At 32.6% G+C, this 21,587-nt stretch overlaps 1 protein-coding gene across 3 annotated transcripts in view; it reads right to left on the bottom strand.

Moving 5' to 3' along the window:
• Positions 1–21,587, bottom strand: part of LOC127731771 (neuroglian-like) — a 157,157-nt gene that overhangs the window by 95,841 nt on the left and 39,729 nt on the right. Inside the window, exon 1 of one of the 3 annotated variants that reach the window (XM_052240746.1) lies at positions 4,037–4,072. The exons of the other annotated variants lie outside the window; for them this stretch is intronic. The gene's annotated coding sequence lies outside the window, so the exon portion shown is untranslated. Of the gene's footprint in view, positions 1–4,036; positions 4,073–21,587 lie in introns of those variants that run through there. 3 annotated transcript variants of the gene reach the window in all.

Genomic DNA, 21,587 nt, shown 5'->3' on the forward strand with positions numbered 1-21,587 from the left:
GGGTAAATTGATGTTTCACACACTGTAGGTAATTGTAATTGCTTTAAAAACAGCAGGTAATGTTTCAAATTAAAATTGAATAATTAAATTGTTTCTATTCTTCATCGTCCTGTGATTATTTAAGCGAGTTTTGCATAGACATAAAAGAGAAAGATGAAAAACCAGAAATTAAAACTGGACAATTATGTTTTCAGTTTATTACTTATTAATATATATTAACGTCATGGAAAGAAACATCCCAATTATCCCGATTGAACCACTACCTTCAATAATTTTATGAAAAATTGAAACGTGAATAGATGAATAAAAATACAAAAGTCTAAAAACATCTGCCCACCTATGAACACAACAATAAAGCAGTACAACATGTCCTGTCAATCCAGATCAAAATAACAGATACAACATTATTGTTTAGTAAACTTATAATGTTGACATTATCATTATTTGTATCATAATGATCAAGGAAAATTTGGTTTTGATACAATCATGACTGATGGTTCATTGAGAGACCTGCCCAGCTGTTGATATAGCTGTTCATGCATACCAATAATCTTCTTCTGTCAACAATATAAAAAATAATTCATAAAGTTGATATCACAAAAAGGGTGATATCAATAATTCATAAATTGTTTTTATTACTGAAATATGATATAATTGAAGTGAAATGATTTTATAAGAATAATAATTCTAGTGAGTGATCCAATATAGTATTCTACCTGATTAGAGCAAGACATTATACAGTAGAGCTATCTATATGTCTCTAGATACAAACTGAGCTTGACAGTATTACTGTCCTCCTGTTCTACCTAGATCTTTATTCTTGTAGACTCTACACACTGCAACATATGGCCTTTAATGACTTGACTTTTAATAGTATATTGTATACCTTTAAAATGATTCCAATTTTGAATAGTATTTTTTTATTAATCTTTAAAAGGCATTTCTATTAACTTTTATTCAATAACTTATGATCATTTTCAGATGAAAATTCTTAGGCTTCTTAATTCCTAATAAACATGTAGTTGCTATATACAGTCCTAGTGTCAACTTCAGGTCATATTGGAATTCAAAAAAAATACAGAAGAAATATATTTTGAATGATCAGTATACATTTTTATTGAAAAAAGCAATCTTTCATTATAAACATACAATTTATTTGCAGGATTGTTTTCAATGAATTAATCTTTTTGACAATTATAGCTTTTCAGACTTACACAGGAACATTTGATATGATTTTGTAAAAAGCATGACACAAACTACATTTTTGGCAAAGTGTAATAGAAATTTCACCATTTTTAGTTTCAATAGCCACACTACTGTTAACTTAGCCTAATATGTTTGGAATAAATGACTTTGTCCATGTTTCCCAATACAAAAGCTAAAATCAGGGACCAATACAAAAGAAGTTCCAGAGGAAAACAAATTTTTATTATCCATTACCTTCAGTCACCTTCAAGCCTAAGAGACAAAACTAGATATCACTGAGATGGAAGCCATCTCTGTGGGTCCCGCTGTGAATAATGTGTGGTAAAAAATTTGTGTCTTTATCATTGGACATGGGGTTGTCAACTGAAACCAAAGTTTATGACCTTGACCTTTGACCTAGGAAGTTGTACATACATTATGACACACCCTCTGGTGTTGGTTTATATACATGTCACGTATATACTTTGAAATCATAACGGTTCTCAAGATATAGAGCGGACACGATCTTTACCATAGGACATTGGGTTGTCAACTAAAACCAAAGTTTTTAACCTTGACCTTTGACCTAGGAAGTTGTACATACATTATGACACACCCTCTGGTGTTGGTTTATATACATGTCAAGTATAAACTTTGAAATCATAACATTTCTCAAGATATAGAGCGGACACGATCTTTACCATAGGACATGGGGTTGTCAACTAAAACCAAAGTTTTTGACCTTGACCTTTGACCTAGTAAGTTGTACATACATTATGACACACCCTCTGGTGTTGGTTTATATACATGTCAAGTATAAACTTTGAAATCATAACGGTTCTCAAGATATAGAGCGGACACGATCTTTACCATAGGACATGAGGTTGTCAACTAAAAACAAAGTTTTTGACCTTGACCTTTGACCCAGGAAGTTGTACATACATTATGACACACCCTCTGGTGTTGGTTAATATACATGTCAAGTATTAACTTTGAAATCATAACGGTTCTCTAGATACAGAGCGGACACAATTTGTTACGGACGGATGGACAGACGGATGGACGGACAGACTGATCACTATAGGGCGTCCTCCATTCGGCAGGGCCCTAATAAATTTATAAAAAGAAATAACACACTTCTTGAAACACCAGACACTAAAGTAAAAAAGTTCATATTGAAAATTATCAAATTGTAAGAAATAGTACTATATGACATGATAATTTCCTGTTGCCAATGTCAGCTTCAATTAATCAGAAACATTTCAACAACGACCATCAATATTCCAAGGACAGAATGTTTACTGACACACTTCAGCCAGGATATTACTGTACACTTCTATGGACACATTCTTACAATCTTTGTTTAAACAGAAACAATTCCTTTATAATAATCCTTACTACAAATATAATAAAAAGTCAGATTAATCTAATTCAAGCAGTGCATATATTCATGCCAATTCAGCTATTTTGTCTTTCAGGAAATCTGGACAATTGTAAACACATACCCTTTGGAGATCAATTTTGTCAATATTTGAATACTAAATAAGAAAGAGAGTTAAATGGTTGAATTTAAGCAATTAAATGTGATAACTGTCCGCTGAAGAGAAGACATAGAGTTGTGCTGGACACAGTAATGTGTTATACATAGTAATATACTAGACATTGAAACATCTTTTTTATTCATATTGTGTCATAGATCAAACTTATTTGTTCAGTGTATATTTACTTGTTTTTGTGCATTGTCTTTTTGATCGAGTTAAGTCATTTCAATTGATATTTTATTGTGTGTCTTTTTATGTTGTAATGTTATCCACTGTTTCAGGTTAGGGTGAAGGTTGGCGCCTGTTAAAATGTTTAAACCCGCTGCATTTTTATGCACCTGTCCTAAGTCAGGAGCCTGTTGTTAGTGGTTGTCGTTTGTTGGTGTGTTTCATTAGTGTTTCTCGTTTCTCGTTTTTAATATAGATTAGACCGTTGGTTTTCCTGTTTGAATTGTTTTACACTAGTCTTTTTGGAGCCCTTTAGAGCTTGCTGTTCGGTGAGAGCCAAAGCTCGTGTTGAAGGACGTACTTTGACCTATAATTGTTTACTTTTTACATATTGTGACTATGATGGAGAGTTGTCTCATTGGAACTCATACCACATCTTCTTATTTATAGAAATAGCTTGGTTTACAACCATTCCATATCAACATAAGTGAAATCAAACTGTTTGTTCCCTTTGGTTTCTTTTTCAATTTGAAGCTGGTTGTGTCAAATATCCAGATCTTTTCAGTAGCAACAATCACTTTATTGAAATGACAAGTTAATCTGTGACCAGAACAAATGTTTAGCATAGAAACAATTGTCTCAACTAACTGGGGGCAATGAAGACAGAAAACATACTATTATACATGAACCTGTACATATTCAATTTTGGTTAATTTGTGTTGTTGGGTTGCTGTCTAAAAGTTTGATTCAAACCTATAGTAGAGGACAAAAGAAAACTATTTACCATGGTAAATAAGGGAAGTTAACACTATCTGTCAATTCTCACTACTTGATTCTGTCATTCACTTCCAAAATACACAAGTTCATACTCCCAGATTTTAAAGGGGCTTGTATTGTTCAATCCTCAGTTTTTGGTGTAGTGTTTTGTGGACTATTGTCTCTTTAATCATTTTTTAGGCCAGGGTTTTGTTTGTCCTTTGCCTTATGATTTTACTACCCTCTTTGAAATAATCTGCCCTCTTTTTCACCATTATCAACAAAAGCCAGAAAGAAAAAAATACCCATCAAAAAGCACATAAACTACATCCATCTTTATGTAACACAGTACAGATATGTACTTGCTAAGAAATTTAATATCTTACCAAGAATTGTGGCTGTACTTCCAGTATAATCCTAATTGACGTATCTGAATACAATTGTTATCACAATCCAATATATAAGTACTTAACAATAGTCCAAATAAGACACAGAAGATTTTCCATGGTCAATACAAAGCTTAAACAAAAATACAATTCATACTGAATGGCAATGATCAGAATCAATTCAAACTCTTCAATTACTTCAAATGAGCCGAAAAACCAATACTTTTATATATTTCATCTCTTTTCAATTGAAACCCATTAAACTTCATAAAGTATCCATACTCGCTTGCACTTGGATAAATATTCTAATAATTCTGACCAGTTTTTCAATCTAAATCAATTAAGCCTCATTAAGATCATAAGTTTTTTAAAGTTGCTGATTCAAGTAATGAGAACATTTCCAATGTAAATAAACGTTATCTGTGTACATCACTTAAAGTTATAAGCCAATCAATATGACCTTAACAATGGTATCTTGGACCAAAGAGAGTTAGCGTGCAGGTGTTTTCTATATTATGTCGCGTGCTACTGTGTGTTGACAATCAATGATGCATACATGGATGACTTCTACATCATTGCATATTACGACAATGAGATTTCATCAAGAAAAACATCCCTCAGCTTGTTTAACTTTATTTCCTCAGGTGAAGATCATTTCAGATGAAAATTGATTTTACTAAAGAGAACCATCTCTAACCAATATAATAATACTCTTATTCACTTTAAAATTTTCTGTGCAGATAATTTCTAACCCTCGAGGGAGGCTGACATGAGTCTGTAAATAGCTGTTTAGTTCTAAAAGCTATTTCACAAGTTGAAAGACGAAATCCGATTAGGGTCTAGATGTTACAAGTCTTTGTTCAAGGTTTATAAGGCATAATTAAAGAATTTATAAACACCAACCACCTCTGTTATATTGTCACCTGTAAATTCTTCAGAATACAAAGGGTTGCCAGTTATAACACCTTGACAATGATAATTACAGTCCAGTGCTGGTCATTGCTTTTATATAGAAATAAAGACAAATTAATTTTGGTTTGTCCAGATAGCAATGGCCTCTGGCTTATCAGTGGTTGATAATCAGGTCTGACATCACATTTCAGGTATGATGTTGGTAGTGGACCAGATCACAAATAGACTAACAAATTATTCTTCCATTGGTATTAGTTTGCTGTAAGTAAACTTTCATACTGTGTCACATATAAATCATATGACATTACATAAATATTTGAAAAGCAAAGGCACTTCCTTCCTTTATATTACGTTTTTAAGAAACACTTAGTATTGAATCTTCACTTCATTGACAACAGAAATAACACTTGGATCAAGAATGATAAAGAATCAATTGAAAATGTGGTCATCTAAGTAAAATTTGTTCTTTTATGAATAACTGGTAAATAATGAACAATTGTTATTTATATAACAAGAGTGCACACGCTGAAATGTCTCGCCTTCTTTACTAATCATTGATATTATGTTGATAGTCCTAAATATAAAGCTTTATTACAACTGTCACATAAACTTAACATTAACCAAGTAAACTAAACATTGACCAATGAACCATGAAAATGAGGTCAAGGTCAGATGAACCATGCTAGGCAGGCATGTACAGCTAACAATTCTTCCATACAACAAATATAGTTGACCTATTGCTTATAGTTTAAGAAAAACAGACGAAAACACAAAAACTTAACACTGAGCAATGAACCTTGAAAACGAGGTCAAGGTCAAATAAAACCTGCGTGACTGACATATAGATCATAAAATATTTCCATACACCAAATATAGTTGAACTATTGCATATAGTATTAGAAAAAAAGACCAAAACTCAAAAACTTAACTTTGACCACTGAACCATGAAAATGAGGTCAAGGTAAGATGACACCTGCCAGCTAGACATGTACACCTTACAATCATTCCATACACCAAATATAGCTGACCTATTGCATGCAGTATTAGAAAGAAAGACCAAAACTCAAAAACTTAACTTTGACCACTGAACCATGAAAATGAGGTCAAGGTCAGATGACACCTGCCAGCTAAACATGTACACCTTACAATCATTCCATACACCAAATATAGTAGACCTATTGCATACAGTATAAGAAAAACAGACCAAAACACAAAAACTTAACTATAACCACTGAACCATGAAAATGAGGTCAAGGTCAGATGACACCTGCCAGTTGGACATGTACACCTTACAGTCCTTCCATACACCGAATATACTAGACCTATTGCTTATAGTATCTGAGATATGGACTTGACCACGAAAACTTAACCTTGTTCACTGATCCATGAAATGAGGTCGAGGTCAAGTGAAAACTGTCTGACGGGCATGAGGACCTTGCAAGGTACGCACATACCAAATATAGTTATCCTATTACTTATAATAAGAGAGAATTTAACATAACAAAAAATCTGAACTTTTTTTTCAAGTAGTCACTGAACCATGAAAATGAGGTCAAGGACATTGGACATGTGACTGACGGAAACTTCGTAACATGAGGCATCCATATACAAAGTATGAAGCATCCAGGTCTTCCATCTTCTAAAATATAAAGCTTTTAAGAAGTTAGCTAACGCCGCCGCCGCCGCCGCCGTAGCCGCCGCCGCCGCCGCCGCCGCCGCCGGATCGCTATCCCTATGTCGAGCTTTCTGCGACAAAAGTCGCAGGCTCGACAAAAACTAACTGTAATTCAAATTCTTTGAATTATTGCAACCAAGATTAGGGACATTCAAATTGATGTGACAAAAGGTCATTAAAAGCAAAAATATACCACATTAGAAGAAATTACTGTAAGGTAAATCAATTAATAATATCTAATTATAGTTATTCTTTTCCTGTACTTTTAATCCTTTAAATCAGTTCCAAGTTACCAACAGATGACACCAACCTTTGCAAGGATTAACATGAAACCAATGAAGCTTAATAAATCAATACATTTAGACTGCAACTCAAATCAATAAATTTGTTAAAAAACAGCCGAAATATGACGTGATTAATAAGATGTTTTATCAACTGGAATAAACAGATGACAGTCAATCAACTGGATTTGTCCTGAACACAATGAAGAAATTTCTCAATTCTCCAACCTTCCATAAATGTGAATTAGGCAAAATCCTTAAATAATCTGTCATGAAATGTCATACAGCTATCTAATTGAACTGTCTAATTTGTCTTTTTCTTTATTGACCAAGTTCACCACTCCCATGTTAAAATCTATTGACAAATGTCAAGAAAATGTCTAGTTATATTCGCTTTGTCGAAGATTGACCAATGCTAAATAAATATAAACTAAATACTGGTCATTTTGTCTGAAATAAATGACAATGGTTGCATAGCTAGCACTTTAAGAAAGGAGATGTAATTATAAAATTTACATTATGGAAAATGTCCAGTTTATATCTAATCCTGTTCAACTGACCTCTTATGAGAAATGTCGTTTTAATGTGAGTTGAGAAATGTCCATTTCCACAACTGATGTATTTGTGATCCGTCAGTCGGAGAAAGCTGATAATTCTGATGTATTTCTGATCCTAATGGATTACCACAGCCAAATCCCCCCTGGTAATTACCTCAGAAATTCTATTAGATTGGCTTTAACTAAGTGTTTACTTTGGCTAACAAGTCCACATCTGTGGTCAGCGAGAGAGATTTTCTCCCTCAGTTAATACCAAATCTCTTGAATTCATATCTTTAATTGAAATATCAATAGCTATTGTCCTTGCCCATAAACAACTATTTCAAGCTGCTGGTTCAATAAGAATGTAATTCGTGTAAAGTCATGGTACTTATATATTTGATATCTTTATCATCATTTTTCAAAAAAAGGAATTTGAGAACCTTGTTCTAATTTTCTGCCTAATGAGATGCGATACATCTACACATTTTTATGCTTTTAGTTTTTGTCTTTTTCTGTTGGTTTAATTTTTGTATCTTATTATTTTATACTGTAATTGTTTACCAGTTGTGATATGCTTTGTCTTTTGTTTAAAAAGTTTGAAACATTCATGATTTACAAATATCTGCTATAAAGTTCTAAAACTGTATAAAGGTTTTTACTTTTTTTATCCTCTCCCCCTTTTTGTAAAGCTATCAAAGTTTATTGTCTAAATGCAAGGTAGTCTGTTGCACTTGCACTACTAACAATTCTGACTTGCTGTAGTCTTCCTAGAAGTTTAAGAAAACATTTACCCATTGATCTGTCTGTTGAATGATACAAAAAAAAAGTAAAATAAAAAAATTTACCGAACTTCAAGTAAAATTCAAAACGTAAAGTCCCTTATCAAATGGCAAAATCAAAAGCTCAAACACATCAATTGAATGGAAAACAACTGTCATATTCCTGACTTGGTACAGGCATTTCCTTATGTAGAAAATGGTGGATTAAACCTGGTTTAATAGCTAGCTAAACCTCTCACTTGTATGGCAGTCCCATAGAATTACATTATATTGACAACAAACATTCAATTTGGACAAACATTTAATTTGGTTATTCATTCATCAGACTCTTTTTTGGGAAAAAAAGCATTATTTACAGCAAAAGAATATTTTGTCTCACCTGTGTAAAAAGTAAAAAATGGAAAATTTTCAGTCTATGGATCATGACTTGGGGAGGCTGGGCCAAATAATCTCCATGGAAATGAGATGTGCCAATGTCTACCAAATATTATTGATGTACCATTTAAGTGCTTCCCTTAAACTGACCTAATCACAAACTTTTACAATTGTTAAAGCTGTTGATATCAACACTGAAGCCCGTAACAGCATGCATTTTTAAGTCTCCCCTCTGTGCCAAAATTTTAGCCTATCAATAGCTGCTGTGATCTTGACCTTTGATCCCAAACTCAATACCAAATTTCCTCACCCAGTGGGTCTTTATACAACCAAGTTTTGTTAAAATTTATACATATTGTTCATAAGATGACATCTAGAAACCAAAATTTTACCAGTATTTCAGTGTATTAATAACTGTTGTGGACCTGACCTTTGACCTATTGACCCAAATTTGATAAGGTTTGCTCTCATCCAATGAGGCATTATCAAACCAATTTTGGCTCAAAAGATTTTGTCCAAAAATCAAAATATTGACATCCTGATCTCTGGAAAGCATTTATCATATTATTAGTCTAGTTTGACTTCATCCCAAATCTAAATAAATATGACCAAAATAAAATAAAATAAATTCCAATTACTTTACTTTGACTTTATACATAAATTTCAAGAAAATCTGATTATATTGAAAACATAATCGATTACTATCATCGTTTAGCTTTCAAAGACAGATAATCTATCATCAGATATTCAATATTGCACACTACGTCTATTGGTATTACAGACAACTGAATACACAAAAGACATACATGATTATGTCTTTTTACATATGAATAAAAGGACCTGTCGGGTACATGTTAATGAAACAGCAAACCAACAACAAAAATAACCAAAAGACATCTGAAGGCATCATACATTTTTTAACAATTGACAGGTGACTATACAATATGTCCAGTTCTAATATAAAAGGTATATGAACACAATGTCAATGTAATCTATTTAAAATAATAATTGCTATGCCCTTGAGCCTATTTTCTGTCCTTGCTCAGAATATTACCCAATTACAAGTATACATGGCCTGGTAGGATAATTTTGTACAATTTAGTTCCAACAGTACCTGTTTACACAAAAACTGTGAAAAAGAATCTATAATTATCCCATGGGATGTCAAAATGAATGTAATTCCATATAATTACAAAATCTATAGAAGTGCAGCTTTATTTACCCTCAGGAAATTATTTTTTTCGATTTCACCGATTACAATAATTTTCATTAATTTTTGCATTTGACTTTAGGCACAGATCAATTATACTTGCAGGAGATTATTAAGTTTTCATCCAATCAGTCCTCAAGTATGATTGAAAGGTCTGACCACTGACCAACTCAATGGTCACCATAGATATTGATTCTGTCAACACATCCAAATGTCTTTGTTTTTATAAGACGATAGTGATGATTTATCATGGAACAATAGTTACCATGATAGATTGGAGGAAAGTATTACTTTATTTCCCACAGACTACGATACATTAATAAAAGTCTGATAAAAAATATGAACAATTAATAAGAAATATAATAGGAAATTCATCTTGTTCTAGTCAGATATAAATCATTTTTGTAGATTTAAATCTTAATCAATAGTTGGATCATATCTGTATTGTATTTAGGTATGACTTTCAGACGAAGTCAGTTGTCTGTACAATAAAAGTTATAAATGTAACTGAAGGCAGAAAGCATTGAACTTGTTTTACATGTTTACTGACCTTTGGATAAGGTATTCACTAAAACCATTATTACATTATTTGTATAGACTGTCTAATAATTAAGACCATTCAAGGATTTTTTTAGAACTAACTAAGAACTACAGGACCAGTTTATATTTTTTTTTAAATTGAAGTAGGCTACAAATGAGTGAAGGAAATAAGGTCCAATATTTTGTCCAAAATTTAGTGCAAATTAAAGAGGTATCATATATGATTTTTATTTTTGCTCAACATGACTTAGGTAAAAGAAGTTCAGAAAAAAATTAATTTGACTAGCTACCATGGCAACAAACCATGACGAAGTTTGTATATATTCTAATATTTCTTGATTGTCCTTGTTTTGTATCAAGTTGTGAGTATATTTTTTGTATGAAAATGTCTGTGTAAACCAAAGAAACAACTTTGTATTGGATTACATAATGTTAAAAGGCATTAACAGCTTTTTTCTCACATTATTTTGTTCTATCTTAATGTCTATGGTCTTTGTTTCATCAAAGGAAATGTGTATGGAAAACATCATCAAATCAGTATTTTCTTCATTTTTGTAAAAAGAAAAAACAGGTGCAGATTATGACATAATTATGACAGAACAACATTGAAAATCTTGTCTTACTAATTTTAATTTCTTGCTTTTATGCATTTTCCTTAATTGTGTTCAAATTTGAAGTAGCCCTCAAAAACTTCATTTAAGTAGGCAAAAAACTAGCCATTTTTTTGTTGGCTATGAGACCTAGCAGACAGTAAAAATCACCTGTCACCAGCTCATATGAGATCCCTTGTCCTCATCACTCATATTGTCTTTGGACCTTTTTTGCTAGAACTATATCCCATTTTGATAATGATGATATCAATTTAATTTGTAAAGCTATATATGTGTACCAAGGCAGTATTAAATGTGTCAGTGTATACCTCAATTTTCACTATACATGATCAATGAACTAAGTTTAGCACTATGAAGAGATGTACAATTTTTAATTAAATAATGACCAAAATGTGTTATATAACTTCTTGTCTTATTTTCTTTCCTGTTTGTGCAATGTGAATTTTAAAAAAAGAAACATTTCTATAATATATATTTTAAATATTTTAGATAAATTTTTATGTACTTCAATGTCTACTGGATTTTTTACAACACATTTTGAAAGTGAATTGTATGAAATTTAAACTGTTATAAAAAATAATTAAAAAAAGAAGGCAGGTTCAATCAAAGTAAGGTCTGTATATAGCAAATAAAATTTTTAAATGAAAAAGCTACAAAGTTAGTCTTCTTATTGTTAGTTTTAGTACCTTGCATCTGTATTCTTTAAAAGTATTACGGTTTCAATGGTTTTTTTTTTCCTTTAAATAATTAATAAGTATGAATGTGTACTTCTCTCAAAGTACATTACATAACAATATAAAACAAATTGTATATTTATTACTCTTTAGAGAATTTTTCCCGCATATATAATTTATAAATTTCAAATCTATAATGTCTGTTTGTAAGGAAAGTAGCACTATAAACTTTAATCAATGTCTTAATATTTACCATGGAAATAGAACTTTTTTCCAAAATGCTGTTGATATTTCCAAAGCAATGATGCCAAATGACCCAAGAGAGAAGGCCAATCAAAGAAACAATAAGTAAATTCTACAATAAAAGAAGCATTTCCTGATAATAATGCTATTTAACTGCAATTGTTTACAACAAAACTACAACTAAACGTCTTACTACAAATAATATGACTCGAATATGACTGTCTAAGGACAAACTTAATTCAACTTCATTTTTACATTGTCACTTTTGGTATCGATTTCTGCTTCCATAACATGATTAGTTTCTGTTTCCAGCTTATGATGGCCATCCCAGGAGACCACCAACTTGAGAAGATTCCTTCAAAACTAGATATGTCGAGAGTGTTGAAAGCTAAAATGACCCTAATTTTTCAAGCAAACCATTCAGTAGTGACTGTGAAAAACTGACAAAAATGTCACACTACTAAAATTGCTTCAATCAATAATTTATCTTATTCACCTGAGGTGTTTTATCTTCACAAGGTCAGCTACTGGACACGTCATTGCAGATGGTAGATTACGAATATATAGTTTACTTACTTAAGTCACAGTGATTATGAAGGTCAACAGTCAGGATATTGCAGGAATAACTAGTTACTTTGTACGAATACTGTCAATTCATTTATTTTAGTTGGTTCCAATTTTCCTGGATGGAGGAAAACAAATATTTTCTGCATACATTAATTTCAGGTTTAAACCAATCTATATAAAAATAAGGAGATGTGGTATGATTGCCAATGAGACAACTATCCACCAAAGTTAAAATGAAGTGGATGCAAGTTATAGGCAACTGTACCGCCTTCAACAATGAGAAAAACCCATACCGTATAATCGGCTATAAAAGGCCCTGACACGCAAAAATATGAAAGAATTCAATGGGGAAACTAATGGCCTAATTTGTAACAAAACAATTTACGAAAAACAAATATGACAGACATAAACCAATGACAACCACTGAACCACAGGCTCCTGACTTGGGGCAGGCACATAAAGAATGTGGCAGGGTTAAACATGTTGTTTCATGTACAATGTGTGTTGGAAAATTTCAAACTATAAGCAAACAGGAAGTGGCTGCACGGCAGATATATAATTGCTTACACAATAATACACTCAACATAATCAAGCTCCAAACCAAATATAAAATCATTCCCTTATATTGAAGCCAAAAAAACTTTAATGAAAGTGTATACCAAGGACTTTCAGACAGAGTGAAGGAATGATAGAATGACTGAGAGAGTCAAGCGGTTACTGTGCATACAAGCCTATATAATTTTTTTATTTATTTCAACTCTGGGTTCACTTGTACATGGACCTATGAAATTTACAAAAATGATCACTCCATGAATATCAATCAATACACAGTAATTAACTAGGATCATACACCTGATGGTCATTACCTGTAATTATATAGGAGTGGACAACGTTTGACAGTAAGTACTGGATTCCTTAGAATAAACATTTCTTGGAATGGTGGTTTATTTGACATCAATAAAAAATTCTATAACTTTATGGTTTTTGATTGTCGGCTTGGTATCTTCTCTCCCTCCTTTTTTTTAATCGGATATAACACAAGGTACTTTCAAATAAATTAATGAATTGCTTATTTTCAACATATAAGAAGAGCAAGCTTGGACGTGCTATCGCTGCATGCAATTGATTCAGGTTGCATGTGTACTGAAGCATAACTGATGAAGATGATTTCCAAAACTGTGTTTAATAGGCAACTTTTGAGTTCGTTGCATTTCCGTGAAAAACTTTGGTTTTAGTGAACATCATTTGTGCGTTTAGGGGAGTCATCACTTCCATTCCTATGTTGAGCGATTGGTTGAAAAAATGATAAAGCTATATTGCACGAATTATTCGGCAAATTAAAGTCTTATAATTGATAATCAGCACTGCTGTCATTAGGGAATTGTGATTAAGTACTTACGGAACAAATATTATTTCTATTTTATCCTGCATAATGACGATCACAAAGACGCTTGATGAACTTTAATAGAGCAGGGATACAGGCGATCCCCTCTATCTGGTAAATGACGTCACAAAGGCACACAAAATTGACGAATTTTTCCGGTGAAGGACATAACTCGAAAGTGGTCTATTGGACTTTAATTGTTGCAATGTGAAGGGTTGAAAATGTTTGAATATAAAAATTCATTTAGCATAACAATTATTATATTTCTAAAAGGTTTCGAAGAATCTTAATACATAAAGATAATGTGAAAATAAAATAAAACCATGAAAAGACTGACTTAAATTTTTCATGTACAATGTATAAAATCATTCCCTTATATCGAAGCCAACAAAACTTTAAGGAATTTTTACCAAGGTCTTTCAGAGAGACAGAGTGAATGAACAACAGAATGACTAAAAGAGTCAAGCGGTTACTAGACCTGATTTTGCTGTTAGCAACGCTGGTAAAATATTAAATTCCATGGATTCAAATATTTCATACAAGTCCATGAAATTTGATTATAGCAAACTCTTGCTTTTGAACAACATATGGATGATGGGCAGATAGAAGGTCAGAAATACAGATGGCAGGACAGACATATGGACAATGTTATACCAAAATACATCACATATTTGAAGATATACAAATCAGTCTCATAAAGCTATGACATCATGTCAATGCATGGATATCTTCACATCAATGATGATTTCCTCACTGAAACGGAATAAAAAATTACAGAATTTTGGCAAATGACAAAAACCTATAAAAATGAGTAGAATATCGTCATTTAAGTCTGATAAATTCAATAAGGAATTTGGTCATGTTGACTTATTTGTAGATCTGATTTGCTTTTAAAGTTTCTATCATTTATAATTTTTAGTAAAAATCATCATTCAAGGGAAATAACTCCTGTAAGGAGTAAGTTGACCATTTTGTAGATCTTATTGTGCTAAACATTTCTGCTATTAACTGTTTCTCTTTATCTATTTCAGATTATGCTAACAAAACACAACTAAAGGCTCTAAAGAGCCTGTGTAGCTCACCTGCATCTTCAACAATAGCCATTTTTTGTAAAAATCATCATGAAAGGGCAATAACTCTATAAAGAGTTCACTGACCATTTCAGTCTTTTTGTAGATCTCCTGCTGATCATTTTTTTTTTTTTTTTAAGTTTCTATTTACGTTTATATCTATAACATTTTTCAAGATAATTGGCAAAAACTCCAAAAAATGGTAAAAAACATCTTTAAAGTAAAATAACTCCAATAACGAGTCAACCAAAGATTTCAGCCATGATGACTTATTTGTAGATCTTGTCTTGCAGATCATTTATGCAATATAAAGTTTCTATCTATCTATTAAAGTTTTTAAAATAATAGGCAAAAATGCAAAAAATTGGAAAAAATTGCCATTAAAGGGCAATAACTTTAATAAGGAGTCAACTGAAGATTTTGGTCATGTTGACTTATTTGTAGATCTTGACTTGTTGATCATTTTTCCTAATTAAATTTTCTCTGTATCTATTATAGTTTTCAAAATAATAGACAACGATGAGAAAAATTTATAAAATTTGACATTTAAGGGCTATAACTCCTATAAGAAGTTGTTTGACAGTTTTGACTTAAATAGACAGCAAGTTGATTAGCATTCTCAACATTTTTGCCCCTGTCAGATTTTCTCTATTCATAGTGGTTTTCAAGATAAAAGACAAAATCTATTTCTAGCCATGTGGGTCATCTGGGTTGACAGACCGGGTTTATTTGGACACATTTTAAAACTAGATACCCCAATAATGATTGTGGCCAAGTTTGGTTAAATTAGGTTCATTAGTTTCAGAGGAGAAGATTTTTGTAAAAGTAAACGGACAACAACGACGATGACGACAAAGGAGGACAACAGAATATGCACGACAGACGAATGAGAACGGACACCAGACACCATGTGATGAAAAAGCTCACTTGGCTTTTAAGCCAGGTGAGCTAAAAATGGGTAAAATTCATCTTTCAATGGATTTAACTCCTACAAGGGGTCTATCGATGATTTTGTCCATGTGATGTTTTTGTAGATCTTATTGAACTGATCATTTATGATAAAGCTGTTTCAAATTTTCTCTATATATTATAAGTTGCACTTCTGTAAATATAGACAATGCAATTTCCCATTTTTTACATTTACTTTTATGACTAAAACTGTGCCACTTTTACTATGAAGTTGTGTAAAAAATTATATCCTAGAATGGAAAGTTCAAATGCACTACAATTTTTATCAAAGGTCAAAACATAGGCCTGTGTGGCATATTTTCAACATTTATATGCCTTGAACTTCTAAGAGTTTAAACTTACACTAAAATTCTGTACTACCCTAAATTTCCCTTCACTTTGGGTCTTCTTCAGAATTCAATTTGGCCCCTATCCATGTGTATTTATACTGGAAAAATTCCCAAGATGTGTCTCTATGAGATGATATCTGGGAACCAGTAGGTAAACAAATCAAAATATCTATGAATATCAAAAATCTCCCCAAAAGAGGCTTGGTTAGTGAAACAGCTGCATTTACAAAGTGCAACCTATAGTTTTCAAGATAATAACCAAAAAACTTCCAAATTTGCGAAAAAAATTACATTACAGGGGCAACAACTCCATAATGGATTGTTTTCCTGAAATTTACGGAGGAGATAAACCTTTATCTACTGATAATTTTTACCCAGTAGGGTCAGTTTTGCTAACTATTTTAGTTTTTGAGATGAGTCAAAAACTGTGAAATTTTCTGTTCAGCTGCAAAAACTCCAAAATAAGTGGTCATATTTTTCTTAAAATGTTGCATGAGAAAACCTTGACCTGCTGATCATTGTTACATGCATCAGTTTTGCTCTTACTGCTTTAGCTTTTTTCATACAAGCCAAAAACTACATTTTACCACTATTTTCTATTTTTAGCAACAAAAGCCATGTTGGCTGATGGATCAAATCCTCGCATACAAATTTAAACTAGATACACAAAAAAACATTCAGGTAAAATTTAGTAACATTTGGCCCTGAAGTTTTACGGAAGAAGATTTTTTAAAAAGGTTACTACAGACAATTACAGCAAACAGCAAGTGATGATAATAGCTCAACTGGAATGAATATTTTTTTTTAAAGTTTACATACAATTAAATTAAAGGTAGAGTATACATCAATGAGACCGAAACCCAACAAAATTATTGTTTTAATACAACACAATGTAACAGTAATATATTACATATATCTAATATATGGTATATTTATGTAAAACAAATGTGTGTAAGCCAAGTTTGATCAAAACAACAATCAAATAGTTCAATGTCCTGTTTTTGTCTCAAATTGTCACCTTTCTCCAGACATAAATGTGCGATGTAATTCAAGATGAAAATAGGAATGATGAAACCATTCAATGGTTTAAAGTAACAAAGATGATCTATGTTTATGAACCAAAATCAATTTTCCTATTTTTATTAATTTCCCCAATGATGGAAATAAGTGTGAATAAGAGGTGGTTTCACTGTGGAAAAATTAATGAGTCCACATAAGGTGGTTCCTCAGTGCTTGCACATGAGGTGGTTTCATCCGTAGTGGAATCATGCTGTGCACATGATGAGATTCCTTAGAGGAATAAGTGTGTTAAGACAGTTGATCATAAGAGATGAAATCAGGGAGTGCTCAGGAGGTGGTTCTCTCAGTGGTTGTATTAGGGGCTGACAGGGGTGATTCCCTTAATTGTTGAATCAGGGTGTAAACAGATCATTTCCCAAGTGGTGGAATCAGTGACTGACAGGTCAGTGGTTCCCTTGGTGGTATAATTAGTGAGTGCATAAGAGGTTGTTCCCTCAGTGGTGGAATCAAGGAGTGCACAAAAGAAAGTTCCCTCACTTGTGGAATAAAGGAGTGTACACAAGGTGGGTAACTCAGAGGTGGAACCAAGGAGTGCACAGTTTGTGGTTCCCTCATTGGTGGAATCAGGGTGTGCAAAATATATGGTTCACTCAGTTGTGGAATCAGGGAGTGCACAGTAGGTGGTTCCCTCAGTGGTTGAATCAGGGAGTGCACAGGAGGTGGTTCCCTAATTGGTGGAATTGGGGAGTGCAAAAGAGGTGCTTCCCTCAGTGGTGGAATCAGGGAATGCACAGGTGGTGGTTCCATCAGTGGTGGAATTAGGGAAAAGCACAGGTGGTGGTTCCATCATTGGTGGAATCAGTGAGTACACAAGAGGGGGTTCCCTCATTGGTGGAATCAGGGAGTACATTGGAGGTGGTTCCTTCATTGGTGGAATCAGGGAGTGCACAGGTGGTGGTTCCATCAGTGGTGGAATTAGGGAAAGCACAGGTGGTGGTTCCATCATTGGTGGAATCAATGAGTGCACAGGAGTGGTTCTCTCATTGCTGGAATAAGGTAGTGCATAGGAGGTGGCTCCCTCATTGGTTGTTCCAATGAGTGCACAGGAGGTGGTTCACTCATTGGTGGAATCAAGGAGTGCACAGGAGGTGGTTCACTCAATGGTGGAATCAGAGAGTGCAGAAGAGGTGGTGCCTTCAGTGGTAGAACCAGGGCATGCACAGGATGTGGTTTCCTCAGTGGTGGAATCAGGGAGTGTATATGAGGTGGTTTCCTCTGTGGTGGAATCAGGGAGTGCAGAGTAAGTGGTTTCCTCAGTAGTGGAATCAGGGAGTACACATGAGGTAGTTTCCTAAGTGGTGAAATCAGTACATGGGGTGGTTTCTTCTGTGATGGAATCAGGGAGTGCAGAGTAAGTGGTGGAATCAGTGGTGGAATCAGGGAGTACACATGAGGTAGTTTTCTAAGTGGTGAAATCAGGGAGTGCACAGGAGGCAGTTTGTACACATGATGTGGTTTCTCCGGTGGTGGAATCAGGGAGTGCACATGAGGTGGTTTCCTCAGTGGTGGAATCAGGGAGTGTAAATGAGGTGGTTTCCTCAGTGGTGGAATCAGGGAGTACACATGAGGTTGTTTCTTGAGTGGTGGAATCAGGGAGTACACATGAGGTGGTTTCTTAAGTGATGGAATCAGGGAGTACACATGAGGTGGTTTCTTAAGTGGTGGAACCAGAGAGTGCACAGAAGTGGTTATCTAATGTTTCAAAACAAGAACATTTTTTCCAAATCTCAAAAATGCACTTACCTCTACAGATCCAACACTACCAGATAGCAATACTTATGAATGAATATCATACATCCTATATGGGAATTTATTTCTCAAAAGATCGTGTGAAACTGAACTTTCATTTAACATAATAATGCATTAAGTTATTACTGTAAACCAACTTATTTGGTGAATACTTTAGCTGTTTCTAGCCCCCTCGCATCTATTTAATTTCACAATATTCACATTTCCGTGATTTAGTTATATGAGAAAAGATTCAAGTTTTACATATTTGCAATTATATTTGCGTTGATTTTCATCTCCCAAAAGTCGCAAATAATAAATCACCCGTGATAATTAGTTGGTTTACAATATTTGTTTTCTTAGATTACAGGATACAGAAATCCAATTGAAAGAATAATCTTTTATCAACCAATACTACAAAATATTCCTAACTTACCTCTTTCTGGTGTCTAAATCTAATCCAGTATTTCAAGACTTACCATACCTTATATGTCTAGTCTAAATAAAGTCATCAACCTATCATAATGTTTCATGTTACACCCTTCTATAATAGGATTTTGTTTGGAACAATATTAACTGTCAGATCTCATGCTTCTTACACTTCTATTTTTATATGATAAATACATATATATGATCTCTGAAACTAAATACCTATTAAAACTTTCTCAAATCTATCTATTTCATGTTTGCATATCATAAATTAGTTTAGAGAACATTAAAGAATCGGCTCATTATTACACAATGTGAATACTGTCACATCTTTACACTTAGTGTCAACAGAAGACATGGCTTAATTCAACAACAATAAGACGTACCTGTTAAACTATCTGCTTAATTGATAAGAATTTTATTTTTAGGATCCACCCAAAATATAAAGATCTACCCTAAGTGGTACATAGTACATTAGAATTAGTTCAACTTAGTACAATTAGATATTTGTTGACAAAAGAAATGTGCAAGCTTGGTTGTTTGTAAATAATCGGGTCTATTTAAATGTAAAGTGTTTAAAACATTGGTCCATAATTAAAAATGATGTGATTAAAACCCTTAGTTCATTCTGTTTTAGGGGAACTGAGGGCATTCATTTTGATCTCTTGAAACAACTAAACTGACATCTTTGCAGTAAAAAAAAACTTTATCAGATTATTGTAAATTCTGAATTAGTTTAGTTTCTTTATTATTTGTGTTTCTTACACATGATGGACATACATGCAAGATTAGTTATTGTGATTTCAGGAAATGCTGCAAACAAATATTCTTATCGAAATTTAAATTTTTTATTTTTGCCAAAATTATCCAGTAGCAATTTTCACTATAATAAATAAAAGAATGATTGGTATTCTTTTAATAGTTATCTTAACTAGCTTGATTAGTTTTGAATGAGAATGGTTGGTAGTGGTGGGGAGAATTGAAGGGTTTTCTTCACCATTTTAATGGATAGCAACATTTTCCAAAAATAAAGTTTCAAATTGCAGAAAAACAATCAGTTTTTAACATTTTCGGCTTTGTTATAGTGTGGCTGTCAAGCCTTTTGATAAGATAGGGCATTGAATGAATGGTTTGAAACTAGATAATTGGGTGGTATGATTTTAATCTGGTATATATGGACAAAATTTTTATAAAATCATTAAACTCTAAAAAGATTAATTTCAATGAGTCAAAATTTGGCAATTTCTATGGCTAAATCAATTTTGCAATTTCTAGGGCTAAAACTATTTGCAAGACTTTCCTTTCTTTCTTGCTCCAATTCTAATCTTCCTTAAAGAAGAAATTTATGCTTTGGGATATTTTCTTGATTTTATCTTAATCACAAATTTAACGAAAATAAATCCTCATGAAAATTTACTACTTTAAAACAGTATGTAAGTTACAATATTTTTTAAGGATGGATGAGTTAAATATGTAATAACTAGGACAATTCCGATCAATTTAAGAATTAACCATTATATATTATTAACATCAGTCACACTTTGTGTTACTAAATGATGACTAGCACAGGAAACAATTGGTTATATTTTACCAAATTATACAATAAACTATGTTTGTTGCAATACCACATTTAGCCACTAAGTGCAAAAAACATCAAATTTAAATAATTAAGACTGATTCACAATATTCTAATTCTTTAGAATATGTCATTGTAATTTACTTAGTAACTGTATAAAATTTATTTCAAAGACATGCTTAGGTTTACAAGAAAACTAAAGAATTAAGTCCCTGTGATCTCATTTCCTGAACAATTTTATGTTCATTTTAGAGAAAAGCGTATGAACACAACATCTTTTTTTCAATGTTTTCTTGTTCTTTATTCTTTTTAAGAGGATTGCAAATTTTACTATCTTAAGGGCAATTATAAAAAAACTTCTTTGATCTTCTTTAAAAGCAAACATTTAACTTTTTTTCACTGAATCTGATTTAAGTATATATTCTGATTAATTTGTTTTTTAAAAAGGTTCAAATCGAAAATTTGCAAGCCTAAATGATAGTACCTATAAACCAATCTATTCTTACCTTCCAATATCAGAAAACAATCTCCAATTTAAATCCGGATCAATCCAACAGAATCACTTACGGACTGAAAGTCT

The sequence above is a fragment of the Mytilus californianus genome, unplaced genomic scaffold (genome assembly GCF_021869535.1).
Source record: "Mytilus californianus isolate M0D057914Y unplaced genomic scaffold, xbMytCali1.0.p SCAF_1, whole genome shotgun sequence".
Taxonomy (NCBI): domain Eukaryota; kingdom Metazoa; phylum Mollusca; class Bivalvia; order Mytilida; family Mytilidae; genus Mytilus; species Mytilus californianus.